A 17,640-nucleotide genomic window follows, 5' to 3' on the forward strand; every position below is an offset into this window, starting at 1 on the left:
ACATGCTGTACTTATTTCTAAAATGGGCCAATATAAATGCTTTAAAATGAACAAATCCACTGTAAATTTGTCTAAATTAGAAATACAGAGCTTTGCTCTGACAGCAACAGTATTTTATTTCTCTGTGATTGGAAATCCTAGCAAACTGGGTTCTACATTATGTACACTATTCTATATCAGCTGTAGCATTAACACCACTGACAGATGAAGTGAAAAACACTGAGTATCTACATCTACAGAGGCATCTGTCAGGGGTGGGATATATTAGGCAGCGAGTGAACAGTCTTTTCTTGAAGGTGATGTGTTAAAAGCAGGACAAATGGGCAAATGTAAGGATCTTCACCACTTTGACAAGGGCCCAATTGTGATGGATTCACAACAGGGTCATAACATCTCCAAAACATCGGGCAGGTCTTGTGAGGTTTTTCAGGTATGCAGTGCCTTCAGTATCTCCTAGAACTGGGTGAAGAATGAACACCCGGTTCACCAGCGACAGGGTCACGGGCACCTAAGGCAAGTCACAACTTGCAGCACTTAAAGGATCTTAGGGTAACATTTTGATGCCAGATGCCTTCAGGGGTCTTGTGGAGTCCATGCTGTGAATGGTCCGATCTGTTGTGGCAGCACAAGGGGGGCACCAGAGGAGCCCATTTCTGAAGCTATAGAAGATTTCCATTAGTTTAATTATTATTATTATTATTATTTATTTATTTAATCTCTTTAAAAGGTAAAAACCCTAGGTTGGTAAATGCTGTTGGTCATTTACTGGGTCTTGTAAAGCAGGGTAGTCTGTTCAGATTCATTCAAGTGTCGCAATCTTACTTTACCTTATTTACCAGTTTGAAGAGATATAGTTGTAGAAAAACAAAAACAAGGCAGCTCAGAGAAGACAAAAATTAAAAAGAAGGATTTAGTAAAATGCCCCAAAATTTTGTCTATATTCAAGCGGGAGGGCTGTCAGACATGAGACGTGCTGATGGGTATCTGTCTCTGCTTATTAGCTGTTAGGTACTGAAAAGCTATGATCAGTTTTCAGAAATAAAAACTAGAGGTATATCTGAATGTTAGCCTTGGCTTTGAGGTAGAATCAGTGGTCTCAGAATTTCCAGTAATGTTACCAGTGTTGGAAACGTTGACTTAAATGTCAGAATGTGACTGCTGCTAAAATAGGCTAGATATCTAAAAAAGCCACCAAAATGCAGAACTTGAACTGACTACAAGTAGGTGGCACTAATAAATGACCATGATGCTTGTTCTTATTACACTATATGGACAAAAGTAACACCTACACTTACAGAACCTTTTACAACTTCCCATTCTAAATCCACATGCATTAATATGGAGTTGCTTTAACAGCTTCCACTCTTCTGGAAAGGCTACAAGATTTTGGAGTGTGTCTATGGGACTTTTTGTCCATTCTTGCGTAGAGCATTTGTGAGGTTAGGCACTCATATTGGACAAGAGGGCCTGGCTCTCGATCTGTGTCCTATGTGTTTAAAGGTGCCAGAGCTCCATGCAAGCCAGTCAAGTTCTTCAACACCAAACTCCAGAGTCCAGTGGCTGTGTGCCTTACACAACTCCATCCGTCACTTGGCATTGTGCTTAGTGATGTAAGACTTGCATGCAGCTGCTCAACCATGGAAACCCATGCCATGAAGCTCTCAGAGCTCAGGTTCTGTGCTGATGTTAATGCCAGGGGAGATTTGGAACTGTTGGGCAGTTGTTAAGTCAGCAAAGTGCTGGGGACTTTTATGCACTATGTGCCTCAGCACTCGGCAACCCCGCTCTGTAAGTTTTCATGGTCTGCCACATCATGGCCGAGTTGCTGGGGTTCTGTCTTAGTACTTCTGTCCATATTAGTATATCTCTCAGTTGTCTTGGGCCAGTCATCTGAGAATCAGTTTTTTTGAGTAGTGAACTAGTAGTGTTGTATGGCCCAGTGAAACCTAGCAATGCTCGTACTGTCACCTGTCAGACTGGCCGCTCCAAGTCTTGTCTTCACAGTTGAATCTGATATTTCAGCATTAAGCTTTGTTACAAGGTTTTGACAGGCTCTTGACTCAGAAACTTGTCTTCTGATGCTGTTGTGGATTTGAGTCTGTCAGACCTCTTCCAGTACCAGACCTCTTTAAGTTTTCTTCAGTTTCCACGAGATGTGTAGATGGTAGGGAACTCCAGACACTTTGAGATCTACAGTCAAGCTTGAAAGTTTGTGAAGCCTTCAAGGTATTTATTTGTAATTTCAGTTATAACAGTTATAATGCTCTGTATGTGTTTCTTTGTAAAGTTCTTATTCTTATTCTTATTCTAAAGCCCAATTTTCTTCCATTGCTACATACCAGCTGCAAGGTGTTAACCAATAACTTAAACACCCCCCCCCTTCTTTTTTATACAAAACATTTTCTACCAATTGAGGTAACTTGGAAAAATTAGGGGTGTTCAAAAACATTTGACCAGAAGTGTACCTTATTTACTTCACTGCAAGCATCTGATTTTGAAGGCCTTTATTCTAATGCTCCCTATTATTAGAGCGGATTGTGTGAACAGTAAGAACTTCAGTGCATCCAGAAGAGGGCATACATGCATAGGTCTCGTAATTACTCACTGGCATCCTGTCCAATGTATAGCCTAATGTACCATAGGAAAGTTGATTCTGCAGTATCCTACAGAGTATTTTCTTAAGGTTTATGTTGGCTAAGGTACTATTGTCTTTTTCTATGAATTTTGTAAGTCTGCGTAACTTTGAGAGATAATCTTTAACAATGCCATAATCATCTCAACCCATTTTTGAGGGTTCTTTACTTACCCACATGTTTATCAATAAGAAATGCTGTTTTCTCATTGGACGCTGTTTACAATACCAGTACATTTCCCTAGAGTCCAAGTTTATGCACCGGATCAAAACAACATTTGGAGAAATTAACTAAGTGGTACAACGCAGACAGTTTTGAACGTACACTCAGCCTTCGGTTTCCTACAGTAGAAGAGTCCAGACCATGGAATGTTCTCTGTTCACTTTCACATGGACAGGATTGAAACTGACAGCGTCAGAAATGTGCCGCAAATGCACTCAAATCACAGACACGGCAGCTGCCTTTTTTTGCCAAGTACATGCCATAGTCTTATTCAACCAAGAAAGAAGACCCAGAAACCCTTTTTAATTATTTTCAGATTTTATTTCTCCCCTTAAGATCATCTTTCTACAACATACAACATGTAGTAAACAAGAAATCACAAGAATTAAAAACAAGTTAAAAATAAAATCGAATTGTGGTTTTCCTATGGGTCCGCAATGTCAAGAAAGTTTATATTTGAGTGGGAATGTAGTGTATACTTTTTCATTTGACAACTGCAGGACTTCAAAGCTCACTTTTTTAAACACTGAAAGCGCCATGTTGTTCCTAAAGATTGTGTTTTGCTAGAAGTCCAACAGATTCTAGGAGAGTTGTTTATGCATGCCATCACCCCATCATTTACATCTGTAAAGAGGAAAGAACAGGGTCACATTTAGGTTTTCACTGACTGACTGATGTGAACACTGTTTCACCAAGTGATTTAAACCCAGGATTATGGGGATTGGGGACAAAAAAACAAAACAAAATACGGCATTGTGCCATCTGCATGGTGGAGAGTACTGTCTAATACATTAGACATTAGACAAGGTTGGGCGGTATCCACTTTTTTCACACCATCAAAAAGTCTCCAATTATAATTGTGCTTTACAGTATTAGCATATATTTAATAAAGGGTGGTCTTCAAATAGGAATGATCGTGCACATCTTGCAGACTGATTAATCCAGGTTGGCTTGTTCTCGGTTTCATTTAGAAGGACTCAATTAGTTGGTAAACTGGCAGCTATGGCGGGCCTGTGTCTTCATTTTGGAGATGCCATCCTCATTTGTACCATAGTACTGTTACAGGCCAGGATGTCCTCATCAGTAGGTTGCGATCTGGTGGCTGGGAAGAATATGTGATTTGGTTGGAGGGAATATGCAGGTACATCCTGTGCAAGAACCCCAGTTCAGTGTTTGTATTGTTGATGTGCCACTTCTCCAAAGGAAGCTAGGCCCTGGGTGATGCTTCAGGTGGACATACATGTCTTGGCAGAGTTATGATTGAGTTTGGAATGACTTTCACTTTCATATAATTTGTCTAACAATGGATTTCTGAATGGACATCAGCTTAAAACCTTAATTTGTTAAATGTGTACACTTTTGTAATTGTGTTTTTACTGTTAATTAATTTAGTGTATTATCAAGTACATATGGCTTGAAGCTTCTGTACTTTCATATAACTGCTATGTATGCTATATATTAAAATACCTTTTTTGTAAACTAATGCTCCTACTATTTTCTATGGTTCATTTATTTATGTATGGTTTATTTATTTCTCAGAAGGTTGAACACACTATTGCACAGAAGTTGTCTAGAAAGTGTCCAACCCAGCTTTCCAAACATGCTTGCAGAGCGTGCACCGACATCTTGCGTTTTAACTTTTCTCAAAGTGGAGTCAGGTCTCCATGCTCTCGTGCAGACACCGAGTACAGCAGCAGCCAAAGCAAATTAAACCACTGCAATAAATAGCAGACTTAGTAAGCAATCTTATACCAAAATAAAGGATTCAGCATGTATTAGATTTTATAGAACTGCATAACAGTTGCAGACAGGGAAGCCCCATGTGCTCTTGCGCTCCATCCAAGAAGTTTGAGTGAAAGGTGCTTGAAAGATGGCTTGCTGAGACCTCCACCCACCCCTTTACCCCCTATGACCCAAGTGCATTGCAGTGCAGGAGGGAAAGCTTGTTTGTTTCATTTCTCTTTCTGGACTGAGTAAAGGTGCGGGGTCATGACATCCTTCTTGGTACACACTTAATCTGTTTTCTGAGCTGCCAGCAAACTGCCTAGCAGCCATTTAGGAGAAAGTGATGATGGATCGAGATTACAGCCCGGGTTTTGTGCATGTCTGACCTTTTGGAGAATGAACATGGACTCCCCTGAACACAACGCCCATTGGCCCCGATTGGTCAGCAGGTTAAGGGCCCAGTGAGTAGCTTCATCAATCTTAAACTGACAGGTCTTGTCTGACGGAGGATTTCAGTTTTTTAAACAGTCACACGTTGCTGCTTTCTTGTTCTAATCGTGGCCTATGTAATTTGTTTTTTGAGATCTGGATAAGCCTGTTGTTTATCTACTAAACCATGAAAGCTCTAGTATGTCCAAATGTTTGTGGACACCCATTCTAATGAATGCATTCAGCTTCTTTACGTTGCACCTGTTGCTGAAACAGATGTGCAAATGAACACACAAAGCTTATCTAGTCTCTGAAAAGAGGTATTTCTAGTAAAATAGGACTGTCATGAACCATCCCTAATGCCAGGCATAGTTTAGAGGGGTACAACGCCCCCCAGCATTGAGCTGTGGAGCAGTGGAACTGGGTTCTTTGGAATGATGGTGCTCCATCCAGTACTTTTGGGATGAGTTGGGGAGTTGTGTGAATGAGGTGAGGTGGTGATCATTCAACATCCTAAATCCCTAACTCTGTTGTTGCTGAATGCAATCAAATCCTTATAGCAATGCTCCAAAATCTAGTAGAAATCCTCTCTGGACAGTAGAGACAGTTACTCCACTGAAAGCAGGATAAACTTTTCTGAATTTAGAAACAATGAATAAGCAGGTGTCCCAATACTTTTTCCATATAGTGTATTTAAACACGCTATAGTGTCCCACTTCAATAAGCCATGACTAAATCTGCTAAATATGGTCACATGAAGAAATCAAGAAATGCACTGTAGCAGCTTTGCATTGAGAAGATCAGATAGTTGGGAGGAGTCCATGATTTGAGGAATTTTGGTCTAAGTGCTCACTGTTTGAATATCCTTTACACTTTCTATTATAAACTTGGATGTAATGCAGGAGTAGTGCAGGAATGACTCCCCAGACAAAATAAAAGTAATTTTCTGTTGGTGGCCATTTCCTGTGTTGTCTGTATGATGTCTGCAAGATTACTGAATAAATACATGTGTACATTTCAGGGAAAAATATTATGAGTTGTTGCTGGGTACATTTTATTAGTGAATTGCTCACTGTTTTTGTAACTGGCAGCGTGAGCTCATAGGTCAGGTACTGGGGTCTGTATTAAATTATGTGATCTATTTTGGACTGCTGGCTTGGAACCTCAGTCAGAGGGGAAATACTTTGGGTGAGAGGTCAGAAAGGGACCTAACCATCCCTTTGCAGCAAGTGACGAAAGGTTACTATAAAAATACGTAATGCAAAGGAAAGAATGCAAACGACTAATTAAAAAATGGAATAATCCTGGAACTGCTAGGAAAAACATCCGGGTTCAATTTTTCTATAAGAGATTAAAAGTATTCTTTCTATTTGCCTGAAGAAAGTCAGAACCAGACATGTCTTTTCGTTTCCATGCTACCTGGTCATTTTGTCGTTTAAGACTTCTCTCTTCTTACATACCATAATGGACTATAAAGGTTAGAATGAGCATGCCCCATTAAAGGGATATAGTAAACACAAATTAGCTGTGCATTGTCAGAGCTTGCAATTGTTATTGTGCTATTAGTAACATTACTATTAATGTTAATGTTGAATTTTAAAATAATTAGTGAAAATTAGTGGAGATGAACTTGACTGTTAATCTGACTGAACAAAATATATGACTGTATTAGTACATGCCAATTTCTAATTCAAATAAATTAATAAAAATGATTAGGCCAAATTTACTTTTTGCTCTGCAGTCTCTAAAGAAGGCTGATGAAAATGAGGGATTCTACCTAAACCTCACAGACAAATGCTAATTAATACATCATAAACAATGCAATTAGGCCATTACTCTTCCACTGTTCTTTAGAGCCCTAATATGCTCTGGCAGGAATTATAAATATTTTCATTTCGTTGAAAACATGTGATCTGCCCCTCCATTTCGAGACAAATGCCAGATGCAGATGATGCTACAGGCTAAAAAGGTATGTGCCTCTTTCAAATCGACAACACGCCGAGGAATAATCAAAACAGGCCCAGTGTCAGATATTCCATTGCAGTGCACAGGCACGTCAAATGGAAGTGCCTTGCCTAATAATTGTATGTGTGGTTTTGTGGATAATATTTCAGCTCCGCTCATTAGTTGTGTCTCTGTTTTGAATCAGACATGGATAGCCAACGTGGTGAAAGAGTGCAGACTTCAACTGGTATGACAAAACAAAAGGAGACAAATTACTGATGGCTAGAACTTTAGTTACGCATGTAAATGTGGTTCTATAAATTCTGGATGATCACCAGAGGCAGTATGAACCTCAGTGGATACTCCTTGTGCGCCTGTGCATAGGTTGGGACCTAAAGTGAGCAGTAATGTTTGATAACGTAGTTAATATTGATGCCCTGCTATCGTGAAAAACATCCTTGCCCTTTGAGATTGACAGACATTTCTGCCTGTCAGTCAAAAGGAATGGAAGCACAGTAACATATATAATTTGCTCTCCTGTCATTCCTACTGTCTGAGTTTTGGCGATTCACAATAGATGACTAATGCCAACAAGGTCACAAGGAACAGCATTCCCTTAGGATGAAGCATGATGCTTTTCCCTTTAAGGAGAAGAGGTGAATTCTATAGTCTAATAAGTAATTTGACAGCCACTGCTGAAATCTGTGTTTTACCATTACTTTTGATGGAATAATAGGGCCGCAATCTCACCATTGGCATCCATCCATCTATCCTCATATCTGCTGTCATTTCTGGTCATTGTTGTGGTGGGTATGGACACACCTGGAATCATTGGGTGCAAAAGAGAAATACCCCCTGGATGGGGTGCCAGTCCATCACAGGGTACCACACACACCTGTTCAATCACACGTAGGGGCAATTTGGCACAGCCGATTCATGTGTGTTTTTGAGATGTGGGAGGAAACCACAGTACCCAGAGAAAACCCATGCAGATCCTCTCAGGCAGTTTGTTTCTTGGCTTTGTGCTTGAACAACATCATTTTACCTTCATCCAAGTAAAAACAATAAATGAAGATAATTTGGTTTACCCACTAACGCTTTAACATTTTAAGAATGACATCTCTATTATACAACAAGTTTAAAAAGTTCATAGGTTTAATGTGACCCACCATATAAAAATACCATTTAGCTGGGTTATATTGTAATTGAATAAAAGACATTTTGGAACTAGGAAGACAAGATGAACCATATAAAACTGAGGGATTAAAGATGCTTGTCTAAATGCTGTTGCTGGGTACTCATCAATTCACAGTCAGGAAGGTAGTATAAAAATGCAACATATTCAGGGGACGCATCCTACAAGGATTAACAGCAGTGAATTTGCAATATTTATTGAAATATCTGTGACGTAAAGTTCAAAGTAAGCTCAGTCATGCAACGTGAAAGGGGCCGAAAACAGGAATAAACCAAATAAAGGATCAAACAAAGCAAGTTGCATATTTTAGCATATCCCAGTCAGAGCTCAGACCCTAATTCCATTTAAAGGCTGGGGCATGATCTGAAACAGGTCATTTAAACAATCTTACAGACTGCACAACTCCACAGGAGACAGTGCCAGCAACTACACAAACCACTTCAAGTTCAAGTTTGACTGGCAATAAAATAGATTTAATGTCTGTTATTATATATACGTTATTAATATAAATGCACCAGCGGTGATCTAGTAGAGTGTGTGTGTGTGTGTGTGTGTGTGTGTGTGTGTGTATATATGTGTATGTGTATATCTGTACTGGGTCTTGGAGTATGAAAAAAAAAATGTGTGTGTGTGTGTATATATATATATATATATATATATATATATATATATATATATATACACATTATTTTTTTTCATACTCCAAGAACCAGTACAGTTGCTTTTTCATCATTCCTTTTAATGTACCGGAAGGAAAGGAATATTAGAAATATTAAAATATTAAATATTAAACTATTTCATCCATTCTTTATAGCCATGATCCCCTATGCATGCATATATATATATATATATATATATATATATATATATATATATTTTTTTTTTTTTTTTTTTTTTTTAATGCCTATATATAATTATGTAGGTTGTTAAGCTAATTTCTGGCCATTCCTGGTGTGTTGTAATCTTGTGACTACAAGGCTTTCCCCACCCCTTTACACTCTGCGGACAGGCCAAACAAACCACCCACTCGTTATGCATTCATTCTACACCTCATTCATATAATGATGAATCACAGCCCGTTCAAACATCACTAGAACAAGCTGCAATTCATGGAGAAGGAAAAAGGAAGATGAGAACAAAGAATGAAAATGATACAACATTGCTAATAACTTGTTCTGCTAATGTGTTTTATTCTGTTTATGTTGCTCCACCTCCTCAAATCCTCCACTTGTTTAGTTCTGCACTCTCTGTAGCCACAGTTTTCACAGCACATAAATCACTGCATTATCTGTTGGCAAAGGCCAAGGCAGGGAGTAACAGAACCATGCTTGTCAAATGAATTGTGTTTACCACATGTAATCCACCATTTAATGTAAGAAGGTCCAAACATTTGTGTTTACATTTATTCCTGTCAATTGTCTCTCTGCTTTATAGAAAACTGCACCATCATCTCTAGAGACTTTATTTCATTGAAATAACCAGACAGCTATTCTTATAATCTAAAAGTAAACAATATAATGGTATATATTTCTATGTTCTTTATATAAGCAGTGAAAATAGTCTCTTTATCAGGCGTAGTAAATAACTGTACTAACACAGAAAATGAACAATTAATTAGCATACTTCTTTATGTGCTTATAAGACTTGAGCTGCATATATGTTGAATCTGATCTGCTTAAAGAAGCATTTGTCACAATTCTAAAAACAATGACCTCTGGCGGTTAAGTATGTAAACACTGTAACACTGGACCAACCCTTTGCAACCCTGCAACCCTTTGGCTCTGCCTTCCATTCCCAACCATGAACACAAAGACCTCCAAGATCTCTTCAACATTTAGACTCTCTAAAGTAAAACTATAAACCTATAAACACTTAGAATTCAGCTCATAAGGATCATTATTCAGTTCACTGTCCAGTAGTTATTTGTAATGAGCTCCCAAGAGTTTCAGTCACTACCTGTGTTAGCAGGAGTAGCATTGTTAGCTGTCACTGACCAGTATTACATACATTTCTCTGAATGAGGTAAATGCAAAGTATTACTTTTACTTTTCAAGTGATGAAGATTTATCTGCTCAATTCAGTATGCAAAGCACATTTTTTTCAACACATTTTACAGATTTACAGCATTTACAGACATGTCCAGGAAGAGTTTCGCTAATTCTGTGTCCAACTTCATCCCCTTTGTGTTTAATAATTCTCTCCTTCTTGGAAAAGCACTAAATGTTACCTCCTATTTAGCATGTTTCTAGTGACGTTTTTTGGCAGTACAGCAGATTTTTGTGCCTACAGCAATGCAGAAATGCTTTGGCCATGTTTATCTAACCAAACAGACAGAGATAGTGAAATGTAGTGGAAAAATGGGGGGTTGTCTTCCCCCATAGAGACTGACAGGAGTTCAGTGTAAACACAGACAAAGATCTGGGGACCATGGCCCTGGTTTCCTTGGCACCTAATTCACATATGCACATATTTTACCATTCTTTTAATTAGTAAGAAAAAGGGAGAGGGAGATGACATTAAACGCACATTTAATGTCATTCATGAAACATGGGAGAATCTAAATCACCTTTCTCTCACTGGTCTTTTGTCAAGATTAGCAACTTTGAAAAGCAGTTATTAACAAAGAAATACAAACATGATAGGACAAATCTGTGGTGTTCCGAGAATGAGGTTTAAGAGATGCATCTTCTTTAGAAATCTCCAAAATGTACCTCAAATGCACTCATTGGTTTCTTATGTCCTATAATCCTAATAAACAGAATCCTAGAAGGCAGGTATGCAAACTATCCTGCTGTGTTTAAAGCAATAATAAAACAATTATCTTCCGATAAGAAAAATATGTGTGGTAAAGGTTTCTCGGAAACACGGTGCTAATCTAAAGTGAAACCTGAAAATGGTTCCTCACCCGCAATCTTGATTTCCCGAGCTTTTCTGAAGCTGCCAGAGCACTTGCTTAGAGAAGCTGGCAGATGTAGGTCTGTCTATACCTTGGCCAAAACAAACAAGCTCTTTCCTCTTAAAAGGCAGACAATGGACTGTCATGGAGTTTGGATCTCTCTGCAGTGTGTCTGCATTTTTAGTCCATGGCATGAGAAATGCTGTTCGTGAGAGAGAAACTCTGAATAGCTGGCAGGTCATCCAATCCTGAATTGAGACTATTAGCTTTTAAAGATGACTAAAATAATAGGCAACTTGCAGTCATTAAATAAAGATTTATGATAAACATTTGTCTTTTATTAACCCAAAAAACTACCAGTTAATATTTATTAAGTCCTTAAGTCTGAGTCAGTAGCATATGAAGTGGTCTGTTTTGCTTTCCTTTCCCAAATGAGCCCAAATCTGAAACGTATCAAAGCCTTCTGTACAATCCTTGTGCAGGAGGCCAAAAGTAGAATAAACGTTGAATGGGTAGCGTGCTGTGACTGCTGAGTTTATCAGCTGCCCTTTTACTCAGATAGGCACAACAGAGCAGGCCATTTTTGCTCTTGATGATGTTGTTATTAACACAGACTTCTGTTCTCCATGTGCTATCTACACTGCAGGCCATGACGTGAACATCACTCCATAGGGCCCAGCTCAGGGAAGATCAAAAGAGGCCACACACTGCACCATTTGTTTCAGGTGACAGCACCATTGGAGAAGTATACTTGATTCGTTTCCCTCTATTTATACAAAAGATAGTGGGATTTCTATTTACTTCTTCCATTCTTTGAGACGATGGTGCTGTCTCCTGCACTGGGTTTCTGTGAGTTACTACAGGCAAAATCATTAGACAACTAAGTTTGCATATGGAGAAAAAAATATCTGGTTTGCAGTTATTACCTCTTCTGGAAACATTTCTTTCAACAACATGCTACGAAAGAAATCTCATACATATCTGAACTCAAAGACAAACTGATTAATCGAAAGGCAAGTTGAAAGAGAATATGAAAAGAAAGACTGGGCTTTTTTCTTTGCACAAAAAGATTTGTTGAATTTGGTTTGGCTTTGATTCCAGTCCTTAGCTATACCTTTGGAGTGTCATATGACCATTCATCACCCTCATCATATTCTCTGGTGATTTCCACTGGAAAGAATCAGTGTGCTTCCAAGGCACAGAGTTGATAGCTACATTCTGGTTCCAGGAACTTGTGGAGCTATGTCAGATGCAGGGTTGGATCACCCACCATGAGCCAACAGAGGTGGGCAGTTGGGGCTTTGTAGGCTGATCACTCTTTAAAGTCCTGATCCTGCTTGGCATAGTGGATTGGCAAAATGAGAGGCCATAAAATCCATTAATGATTCCACAGAGCGAGCAACAAGGGCTCTGGATTAAGAGGGTAAACCTGTGGGCTAGTGCTGCTGGGACACAAGCTTGGGACTGATTACCCATTGGCTAAGTTGCCTGCACAAGGGTGTGTGATGTGGAACGAACTAAAATCTCCAATTACCACATGTAAGGCCACTGATGATGTGTCCCAGTGTGCATTTATGTACAATGTGGCTTAAAAGTTTCATCCTGTTAAAAATAGGTCGACCCATTTAAACCTAGCTTTTTCCCAGATATGTGATTAGATTTATTAGTTTTGCTACTTGACACATAAAAAAAGAAAAGGAAGTGTAAAAACGTGTTTTATTCCTGGTCATAACTGACCATTTGCAAAATAATGATTGACATTTCCAATCACAACCAGCTTTAAATATTACTTCCCGTGTTTTTACTGAGCTGAAAGCTGAAAATGTTTCCCCATCAATGATGAGAAAGACCACACTAACAGCCCAATGTTGAAACTATGAGTAGGAAACCGACTTTTGTTGGCTTTAAGGTTAGCTAAAGTGAGTTATTGTATTTGCTGATATACGTTTTATTATGATATCTAAAGATAAATACTTTTCTTAATTCAAACCTCCTTTTAGACATGAAAATCCCCAGAATGTCTGGATTCAACCAGCTGATATTACATTATGCACAATGGTCACATAAATTAATAAATTAATTTAAATAATAATAAATTAAAACCCATTTTAAATGCTATATTTCAAATCCATTGAGGTAGTGTAAGGCATACTTACACAAATTGTCACAGTCTGAATACTTATGGACCTGACTGTATGAATCACTTGAATCAGTGATAACCAACCAATGTATCCAATAGGACCAGTGTTTATACCTAACATGTTGCCTGCCCTGCTACATTTATTATCCATTATATCAGCTCCACTTACCACATAGGAGCACTTTGTAGTTCTATCATTATAGACTGCAGTAACAGACTGTATCTGTTTCTCTGATTACTTGAATAGCCTCCTTTCACCCTGTTCTTCAATGGTCATGACCCCACAGGACCACCACAGAGCAGGTGTTTTTATCAGCACTGCAGTGACACGGTCATGGTGGTGGCATGTTAGTGTGTGTTGCACTGGTACAAGTATATTTGACACAGTAGTGCTGCTGGAGTTTTTAAACACCTCAGTGTCACTGCTGGACTGAACAGTCCACCAACCAAATAACCAGCCAGCAGCATCCTATGGGCAGCGTCCATGGACCACTGATGAAGGACTAGAGGATGACCATCAAAAACTGTGCAGCAACAGATAAGTTTCTGCCTCTGATTTTACATCCACAAGGTGGACCAACTAGGTAGAAGTGTCCAGTAGAGTGGACAGTGAGTGGACACAGTGATTAAAAACTCCAGCAGCACTGAAGTGTCTGGTCCACTCATACGAACCTAACAAACAGTAACGCATGACCACTATGTCAGTGTCACTGCAGTGCTGAAAATGACCCACCACCCAAATAATTCTGTGGTGGTCCTGTAGGGTCCTGACCATTAAAGGACAGGGTAAAAGGAGGCTAACAAAGTATGCAGAGAAACAGATGGACTACAGTCTGGAATTATAGAACTATATGGTAAGTGGGGCGGATAAAATTAACAATAAGTGTGGAAACAAGTAGAAGAACATGGCAATAATGTAATGGTTTTCTAAGCTACCGTTTCTACTGTTAATGTTTGCATATAGTGCTCTGTCTTCTGCTGTAAGTTTCAAACCAACCTCAGCAGAAAAAAAAAAAGTCTTAATACCTGACCTGAACTGACCTCAGTTTAAAACGAGGCCAGTGAGGTCTCTTTTAATAGCTGTCCTGCACAATGCCTGGGGCTGTGTTTACTTAGTACTGTCATGGTCCTTTGAATCAAGATGCTGCGGCTCTAGCTTCATTTAATGACCTTGGCCAAGGTGGTCATAAAATGAGAAAGTCAACCCCCGGCCTCAATCCCGTTTACCATCTGCACTCTTCTTTCAGCTTGCACTCTTGTCTCCCCCTTTACTTTTCTTCCAGTGACTCTTCTTGCAGCTGATCAAACAAGAACGTTTATCACGGATGGCGTTATTCCCTCTCTTTCAGCTCCAAACGTGGAGCAGAGCATTTTATCATGACTTTGTGAAGTATATTGCTTTCTTACACTCTGTCACCTAGATTTGTAAGGGAGGGATTTCAAGCTTACAGACACTGAAAGAGCATCAGTGAGTTTTATGAGTTTCTGTACAAGTAGCGTAAAACCTTCCTCAAATACTTAACTGTATGCTAGTTTAGAGACATGCATAGTAAAGCAATACATGTAGCAGACAGAATGTCTATGTACAGTCAGTCAGAAAAGGGAGGAAATAATAAATACGTTTGCATTAACCATAGTTAATTAAGAGTTAATTTAAAGAATGACTGACTCTAGAAGCATAATACCAGTGATCTGTTACATATTCAGAAATCACAAAAAACAACAATGCATGTTGATTAGCATTTGCAATTGGATGCTGCAAATTGGTAATTCAGTATTGCTGATATAACCCTAACTATGTTTACATGAACACCATCAGTTCTATATTCGTGTGTGATTGTGTAAACTGATTGACATGGTTTGTCTAATGTCTTAATCAAGCTGCTGGATGCTTGATGGATTTGTAGTATTTATACTCCACAAACTTTTTTTACTACTATTCTCTGTAGTAACACACATGATGACAACTTTCTGATAAACAAACATGGGTCACAAATGGTCTTTATAGACAAGGCCTTTGCACTTGTCTAATTACCTGCTATTTTATATGTAATGATTACACCATTTAACAGTTAACAGTTCAAAAAATAATTATATTTAGCTTTGATGTTGTTATTGCTAGTATTCTTGTTGATGTTGCAATAAGCATCTAAATTCCCAGGCTTACTACATCCAGCAATGCAAGATTTATTAAGTAAAATGGAGGTCTGGACCACGTGGACGCCTCTGGCTTTCCTTCTGTTTTTAGAACTGACATGTGATGAACATAAAGTCCTTTTTAAATAGAAAATAAAGAATGCAAAATATACAGTGTACATACTATATACTATAGTGATATATTATTCAATAAAGCTGATTGAAATTCTAATAAATAACCCTGTAAGGGGTAAATAGCTGAAATACAGAAAGCATACTATTGTCTTACTAGTACACACTGTTGCCTCTGGATTAGAAAATGTTCAGTTTAGAGGCAGCAGTGACATTCTCAGCCAACAACAATATTTCTTTAGATGCAAGCCCCAGGACCTGTAAATTAGAGTGAGGTCCCCCTATGCTTCCATGTGATGAATGACCCATGCCGAATAATGGTGTTTTCTAACTGGGCACGCATCTGCACCAGCATCGGCACAGCCAAGGCTGTCTTGCAGTACTTCCCTCCATAAATTCAGCCCCTCTTTTGGTGTAACTGAGGTCATTCTACCTCTGTCTGCTCAAGCACTTTCTGTGTGAATGGTGCAGAACGACACTTATCAAGCCCAAGTTATAGCAGACTGTAACCTCTGCGCCAGGTTACAGTCTCCTTTTTGCTTTCAGGACTCTACTAAACCTTTAACAAAACAATTTACTACTTCTTTTTCATATTTTGACAGGGAGAATTTGTCATGCTTAGCTTAGCGTTTCACAGGTCACACTGCTGTGTGTGTTGGAGACAACAAACCATGGGTCTTATCTCACGGCAGCCTCAGAAAACCACTTGGAACATAGTATTTAATCACTCTGGTATTCAGTAGCTTTGTCTGTGTTTCGCTTTGTCTAGTCTCAATGTGGAATCTATGCCAGCATTTGTACCACTAGAAACTGTCCCAATACTTTGTGGTAAAACAAATTCTGTAAGAAACATTTTCTATGTTTTTCCTTATTTTTTAAACATTTTCATAATCAAGTTTACCTAAAAACACCACAAAATTACAGAGGAGCCATCTGACATCAACATTATTATCTCTTCACAGTAAACAAACGCCTTCATGAAAATCCAGTCACAAAACATTCTCCCGTCTTGAAAAATGAATCCGGTCTGAAGAAGCATGCATTTTTCATTTCCAGTTTCTGTGAATACACACAAAAGGTGAGTGGCCTGAAGCATAACACATTCATGTGCCAGTGTCTTAAAAGGTATTAAACATTTTTAGTTATTCTAAAAAAAATGGATGACAAAATATTTGGTACTGGAAAAATGTAGGTCAGGAATTTCCAAAGTCAGTTCTGGAGGACTAAAGTTCAGCTCGTCAGCAAATGAATAAAGCTTCATGACCATGTGTTAAGCAGGGAGCATGGTAAACCATGCACTGTAGTGATTTCTCAACTAAGGATAGAGATTTTCGACAATACATTCATGTAATCAGCATATTACAGTCCTTTATTAGTCCAGCTCAAGCACACACAGTTCTACAAAACGTTTTACTGTTTATGATGGAGAACTATTTGTTGATAGATCACATCAACTCGATCTGCTGAAAACCTAGTTGAGAAATGTTGCAATCTAGCAATCAAGTTACACTATATATACACTATATATACTATAGTTGTACAACAGTATCAATCTTACCCCAGTATGCTTGTGTATACTCCAAAGGCATAAGAGAGTGTACTAAAATATCCAGTATATCCCTTAGCTAAGTACCAGCTGTTTTGCGTGTCTGTGAATTGGAATCTTACTAAACACGAGCCAACTATGCACTTTCAAAAGGAACAGTTTGAGGTTTCATTCAGTGCAGATCTATGCATTTTGGTATGCTCTTGAAGCCACAGCTCAGCTTTTGCACTGGCACTGCACTGGCTTCCCACAACCAGCTATAATCTTATATAATCTGAATCCCTTACAGTAAAGGGCATTTCATTCAAATAGATGTCCTATTTTTAACAGACATAAACAGAAATGAGTCTTATTTGATTAGTCTAATCTATGATTTGTGGTAATACACTCATTTAAGATAAGATAATCCTTTATTAGTCCCACAGTGGGGAAATTCTCAATTCTAATTGGTCTTCATTAGTTTGATCCCTTCACTGAAACCTCATTAAACTTATCCTAAATACATAGAACATGGACCAGGATGCTCTGAAGCAGGCACACATGAGCCTAAGTTCACCACAGCCAATAGCATATGCTGGAAAACCTCCCCCAGCTTTAGACTGTGGAGCAGTGGCAGTCAGACTGTGCTCTCTGAAAGGATGG

This window comes from Salminus brasiliensis, chromosome 5 (genome assembly GCF_030463535.1).
Source record: "Salminus brasiliensis chromosome 5, fSalBra1.hap2, whole genome shotgun sequence".
NCBI lineage: Eukaryota > Metazoa > Chordata > Actinopteri > Characiformes > Bryconidae > Salminus > Salminus brasiliensis.